Consider the following 6,000-nt stretch of genomic DNA (forward strand, 5'->3'; position numbering starts at 1 on the left):
CGTTAGTATCGGGTTGAGCGGCGTCGGAGTGAGCGGTGCGGCGAATACACCGCTAGGAAAGGCGCCATGTTTGAGCGCAACAGAAGGGCAGCTCTTGAGTGAAAATCTGCCAACGGGATCAGTGACGCCATCTTGCCATGTACAGTTGCTAGCTCAATTGAGTGCAAATCCGCCGCCACAATTGAGTGGAAGTTTGCCGCCATATTTGAGTGGTAACAAGTCACAGGTTGTACAACTGTAAGCTACTCGCCGCCATGTTGTGTCACAGCCACGGTGCAGTCAGAACGAGGTTATGTCCACGCACCACGGGAGCCACAGCACAACATCGCGATATCTACGCCGTCACCCGGTTCCTATGGAACAGCGGGCTTAGTAAATGGATGGACGCCACGCAGATTGCCTGATCTTCCAGAGTTCGAGGGTCAGCCAGAGGAATGGCCAATATTCAGTGTACACCATTAGAAAACAACCAGAGGCTAGTGAAAGCTCTGAAGGGTGAAGCGAGGACGGCAGTCAAATCACTGCTTATTTACCCAAACAACGTAGAGGCCGTAATGGAGCAGCTACGCTTCCGTTATGGACGTCCGAAGCAATTGATCCGGAGTCAACTGGAGAGCGTACAGGAGTTGCAGCCAATTCAGGAGCACAACATTGGAATGATTGTGTCGTTCGCCTCAAGGGTGAGCAATCTCGCAGCGTTTCTACAGTCAACCGCCAGCGGTGACCAGCACCTAGGAAATCCCACCCTGATGGAGGAGCTGATCACCAAATTGCCCCTAAGTAAGAGGTTGGACTGGGCCAGACACGCGGCCATGATAAAACCGTATCCAACGGTAGCACACTTGAGCGAGTGGCTAAGTGAGCTCGCCAAGCTGGTGTGTACCATTACGAACGGGAGCAGTAAATACCCAAAGCGAAGGGTGTTACATGCGAACGCGAACTTGGATCATCCGATGCGAAGTGATCATCGGGGAGACCCTAGAGGTTGCCTCATGTGTGAAGGGCAACACGGCATCAAGGATTGCAAGGAGTTCCATCACGCCACTGTCAGGACGCGGATGGAGTTCATCAAGAAACATCGGATCTGCTTCGCGTGCCTTGAAACCAGGCACATGGCACGGTTCTGCAAGAGAGGCCGTATGTGTAATGTCTACGGATGCCAGAGGAAGCATCATTACTTACTGCATGACGAAGCCGGCAGCCCCAGACGGACACCATAGTCAGACGGTGGCCACAAGAGGGAGCTACGGAGCAGCCAGAGAAGGGATGGGTAGTGTACGGACCAGTGTGACGTCAAGCGGTCCTTTTGATCTTCCAGCTCGGCGAAAGTGGTCAGAGCCTTAAGTCCGCAAGGGACCAACGAGAACGTCGAGTGGACCGAATCCGAGCAGAAAGTATTGGGCATGTACTGGCATCCATCTTCAGATGACTTTAGATTCAGCGTCAAATACCACCGGGTGCCCAGCAGCGTGATGACCGGGGAACGGGTCCCCACCAAAAGGGAGTTCCTCAGTCTAGTGATGTCCACGTTTGACCCGATTGGGTTTTTAGGCAGCTACATGGTAACCGCCAAGTTATTGATGCGAGAGATTTGGCGGAGAGGAGTCACCTGGGACGAGCCGTTGCCAGGCGAGCTAGCTGCCGCATTCGAGAGCTGGAGGCAAAAGATAAGTTATTTGAAAGAGTTCCGATGTCCACGTTATTACGTTGGAACTGGACGAGTACGAGCACTACAGCTGCACGTCTTCGTGGACTCCAGTCAGTCGGCGTTCGCGGCGACGGCGTATTGGAGGGCCACCTACGCAAACGAGGATGTGCAGGCGATTTTCGTGTGTGCCAAAACGAAATGTGCTCCGATGAGGACAATGTCAATCCCGAGACTGGAACTTCAAGCGGCCGTGCTAGGGACACGGCTGATGAACACTGTGAGACAGGAACACAGATTGGAAATAAGTGGATGCATACTATGGACGGATTCCAAAACAGTGCTGCACTGGATAAGCAGCACCCACCGGCGATACAAACAGTTCGTTGGAAACCGGGTGGCAGAAATCCTGGAGTCGACGGAAGTATCCCAATGGAGATGGGTTCCAACTGCCGAAAACGTGGCAGACGACGCAACCAGACCGCAACGCCATGTGGACCTAAGTCAAGGGTCACGATGGTTATGCGGGCCGACGTTCCTACGGGAACCAGAAGAGGATTGGCCGAAGAGTTCCTCGAGTGGTAGTCACCATACGAATGCGAGCGACGAGGAAGAGATGCCATGTGAGTTTGCCTTGGTGACTGCAAACGGGTTTTTTTTATATCTTTCCAGAGGTTCTCGAACTACAACCGTCTTGTGAGGACCACGGCTTAGGTTCTCAGATTCGTCCGACGATGTCGCGGCCAGTATAGCGACAGTGAGGAGTATGGACTCACAGCCAACGAATGCGCCAAGGCAGAGCGCGAACTCACCCGGCGGGCGCAAAGTGAAGCGTTCTCTGGAGAAGAGAGAGACGAGAAGGGAAAGATCCCGAAAGAAGGCAGCCAACTGCGAGGGCTGTCGCCGTATTTCGACGTCGAAGGAGTAATGCGTGTAAGGGGAAGGATCGACGCCGATGCATGTGTACCATACAGTGCCCGGCGCCCAATTATACTGTCCCACAGACACACGCTGACGGAGATGGTGGTACGCCATTACCACGAAAAGATGGGGCATCAAAACCAGGATGCGACCATAGGCGAGATACGGAAGAAGTACTGGATAACGAGCTTACGCAGGCTGCTACGGAAGGTGATGGCTGACTCCCGCATTTGGAAGTTGCGGAGGGCACAGCCGATGCAGCCAATAATGGGACTAGAGGCCAACGGATGGCCATTTAAGTACACAGGCTTGATTATTTGGGACCGTTACACGTAACGAACGGACGTCGCATTGAGAAGAGGTGGGTGGCACGGTTCACCTGTCTAACCACGAGGGCGATCAACTTGGAGATGGCCCGTGATTTATCCACAGATTCCTGCATCATCGCTATAAGGAACTTTATGAGTCGGCGAGGACCGGTGGTCAAGATAAGAAGCGACAATGGGAAGAACTTCGTTGGAGCCAATCGAGAGGCCCGAAGATTCAGAAGGGTTTTCGAGCCAGAGAAGATCCAAGGCGAGCTGTCGTCCAAAGGAGTGGAATGGATCTTCAACTATCCGGCGAACCCAGCTGAGGGTGGCGCCTGGGAAAGGATGGTCCAGTGCGTCAAGAAGGTACTGGCGCATACGATGAGGGAGCTGGCTCCCAATGAACATGTTCTGGAGAATCTGTTGATCGAGGCGGAGAACATAGTCAATTCCCGCCCGCTAACGCACTTGCCAGTCACGGTGGACCAGGAAGCTCCACTGACACCCAACGACTTGCTGAAAGGAGTACCCAATTTGCCGGATCTACCCGGAGGGAATGGACAGCCGTTGGAGAAGTGCGCCACTAAGAAGCAGTGGCGACTGGCCAGGATGATTAGAGACCGATTCTGGAAGCGATGGGTATACGAGTATTTGCCTACTCTTGTGCGCAGGGAGAAATGGTGCAAGCACGTCGAGCCCCTGCGTCGAGGAAACTTGGTGTTCATCTGCGATTCGGCCATAGCACGTCGAGAATGGAAACGAGGGATCGTGGAGGAGGTGTTCACTGGAGTAGATGGAGTGCCCAGACGAGCGGCGGTACGGACTGACGATCGAGCCAGGATGATCCGCCCCGCTTCGAAGCTAGCTGTGCTGGATGTTGTGAATGCGGTCGCTTCACGGGGGCCGGGATGTTGCGGAACGGATAATGTTAATGATAATGTCTGTTAAGTATCGATAGTCAGTCAGTATTTTGAATTACGTTCAGTATTTGTTAGTGATTTATATTTGTTTGTGATTGGTCACATTATGTGCTAAAAAGCTACGCTAAGATTGGCGCCACGGTTACTCCGATCGGCGATTCCAAGAGAGAAGGGAGGAAATACTGCGGTATGTAAAAGATATAGGTTGAGGTTAAAGTTAAGTTTGTACGTTTTCCCCAACAGAATAAAACACGCTCATTAAACACGCTCATTAATGCTTGTCAACTTAATGTGTTGTTACGCTACGAGATCTGGTATTTCTCGTTTCGGTGAAGTAGAGTGTTAAAGGCAACTCCACTTGGAATTTAGATCGGCGTCAATAGGCAAGATCGAAAAATATATATGTAAATAAAGAAAAAAGTATAACGCCGTTTTTTATTATGATTTTTAGAACATCGAGTTTCTTAAATCGTACAACTATATCATATATCTGCCATAGGAAAGATCGAAAAAAATATATTTAAATAATGAACAAAGATTATAACGTCGATGTTTTTTAATTCGTTATTTATTAAATAAAGTTATTGCTTTTACTGTTTCGGTTTAAGTAAGTAATAAAAAAAATGGTTTTAAATTCTAATTGGAAATTTATTAAAAGATAAATCGTTACCGGCACAAGATGTATAAGGACACTAATTGATCCGATTAGTTTAAACGTTTATTTGTTTATAATCAAAAGTAGACGCCAGGTAACGCATCACATGCTTGACGCCTGCAAAGTGCTCGCTGTGCAGAATTTTATTCCGTTGTGCCAATTTTGCAACGAAATGCAAATTATCTGGTCGGGCCGTGAGGGCCGACTGGAACTCCGTCTCGTTGACTTTCACGTATTGCTCATCACACGCAACCTGGATCTAATAGAGTAGATGCCGGTCTGCAGCTGTCTAGATGATTTCGTCGCAGAACTTTATATATGGATTAAGTCTGCGCCAGAGTTATTCCACTTTGCGTTTTGGGTCCATGTCCTGAAGCAGTAGTAATAAACCATTGTCAACACATTCAAAGGCCGATAAAAATGATGTTTTGATGTGGCCCAAGTCTGATTTCATTTGGCGTTCTATAAGGACATCATCAGTGTAAAGAAGGATTAATGCTATGTTACTAATACCAGCACGCTTATACAAGCAGGGCTCATTTTCCAATGGATGATATCCACCAGCCTGCACTCCATAGATAGCCTTCTTTATTATTATAATTAAGGGGGGAATTGGCTACCTCGACCCAACTGGATATATTGTACCCCCTATCTGAGCTTAAAGCTCACCCATCAACCCTGTTCCTCTGATAAAGTCAAGGTCCTTTCTTGGGTCGATGCTTACGGAGGTCCCAAGTGTAAGAGACCGGGAACCGAGGGTCTACTTCTCAGGCTACTTAGGGCTGGGCAGTCTGAGATAATGTGTAGGGAGATTTCATCCTCGCTATCACAAAATATCACTTCTTCATTTCTCAGATAATCTTTGATTGTGTGACAGGCTACGCCACATTAGGGCTTGGGTTCTATAAAAGGACGTTCCACCCCTAGTTAAGCTAGCCTGTCGGCTAGTTCATTCCCGGATATGTTTTTATGTCCTGGGATCCATCTTAGTGACAGCTTGTTGTTGTTGCCCAGAAGGTTTAAGTTTGTTGTTACTTCTTGAACCAGCTTCGAGGTGATTTTATTTCTACAGAGTGCAGAAATTGTCGCTCGACAGTCCAAGAGGATAGCAATGTCATTATTTGTGTAGCGCTTCATGTTTAGCTCTGCACCCCGTCCTATGGCACATACCTCAGCTTGGAATACGCTGGTGTATTGGCCTAAAGATTTATAGTACTTGATTCGTGGTCCTATTACTCCGTCCGTTCGTGGGAACCATCCGTATACCACGCTATGGTGAAACTTGCCATGGAGGGTACTTCCTTCATGGTGGTTCATTCTTTCTTGTTGCTGAAGAGAGCAGAGAAATTCTTTCGAATTTCAGAGCGTTTATTCAATCTCGCGGTGACAGGATTTCGGAATTTGGGAAGCGACACCGTTCCCAGTGTAGGGTGGCGTACGCCTTTCGCAACAGCAGCCTCTTGCTCTGTCCAGGCCGGTTTACCGGACGTTCGTTCAACTCTTACGCCGGGTACCCGTCGAATGATCCTTAATGATGATGATCCTCTACTA

The sequence above is a fragment of the Drosophila ficusphila genome, unplaced genomic scaffold (assembly GCF_018152265.1).
Source record: "Drosophila ficusphila isolate 14025-0441.05 unplaced genomic scaffold, ASM1815226v1 contig_47, whole genome shotgun sequence".
Taxonomy (NCBI): domain Eukaryota; kingdom Metazoa; phylum Arthropoda; class Insecta; order Diptera; family Drosophilidae; genus Drosophila; species Drosophila ficusphila.